Consider the following 1,134-nt stretch of genomic DNA (forward strand, 5'->3'; position numbering starts at 1 on the left):
TCTCAACCTCCTGAGTACCTAGGATTATAGGCATGAGCATCTGGCACTGGGACTCTGGTTCTTTATGGTATATTAGGGTTTGAGATCAAGGCCTTAGGCTTGCCAGTCAGGTCTTCTACCATGCGAGTCAAGCTTTTCTATCTTGGGCATTTCTGAGATGGAGAATTAATATATGCTCAGGCTGGGCCGGATCATGGTCCTCCTATCTGTGACAGGCATGAACCACTAGGCCCGGTCTTCTGTAGATGGGATGGTAGACATATAGCTCCATGCACAATCATTGGTTTAGATGGATTGTCCCAAACTCAGTCCATGGCAGCCGATTCTTGACCAGAGGTGAAGCTCTGGGTTGGACCTCGACCATTCGACTTCAATCTCCTCATGTGACAGTTGTGAGGAAACAAGGGATTAATACAGAGGGATCTCTGGAACAGGGACAGGCACAGAGGGAGGGACCATCTGATACTGTTCTTGGCAATTCTGTGAGCATATGTTAGGAAGATACCTGGAAAGATATCCGATGATGTGTGTTATTAATGGTGCAACAGGTAAGGGATTGTGAAACAAAACATGGCTCTCTTTCTTTATTACCCTATCCCCATGAGTAACGGGATCCTTCACTTTGTTCAGTTATGAAGCTGGAGAAACTGATGCACAGAGAAGCCGGGTGACCTACTAATAACTTCCAGCTGACAGGAAGCTCGGCCTGACTTCTCTGCCATCCTTCCTAGGACAATGAGTGCTATTCAGTCCACTTCTTGTGGTGGGAAGTCCACTTCTTTTCAGTCACGGGGCTTGAACTTTGGGCCCTGGGCAGCTCCCTGAGCTCCTCAGCTCAAAGCTAGCACTCTACCACGTGAGTCAGGCACCTCTTCCAATTTTCTGGTGGTTCTTTGGAGATAAATGTCTCACAGCTGTTCCTTCCTGGGCTGGCTATAAACCACGATCTTCATATCTCAGCCTCAATTGTACTTCAGCTTTTAGGCCTGAGCCACCAGCACCTGGCTTAAGTGTAATTCTGACCTTCTTTCTTTCTCTTTCACTCTCAGGAACTGATTCAATGTGTGCTGGAGGAGGTGACCCAGCATCCCCATGTGGTTGGAACCAAGGTGGCCCTCTCATTCTGGAGGTAGG

Source organism: Dipodomys spectabilis, unplaced genomic scaffold (genome assembly GCF_019054845.1).
Source record: "Dipodomys spectabilis isolate Male_0828 unplaced genomic scaffold, ASM1905484v1 ptg000214l, whole genome shotgun sequence".
NCBI lineage: Eukaryota > Metazoa > Chordata > Mammalia > Rodentia > Heteromyidae > Dipodomys > Dipodomys spectabilis.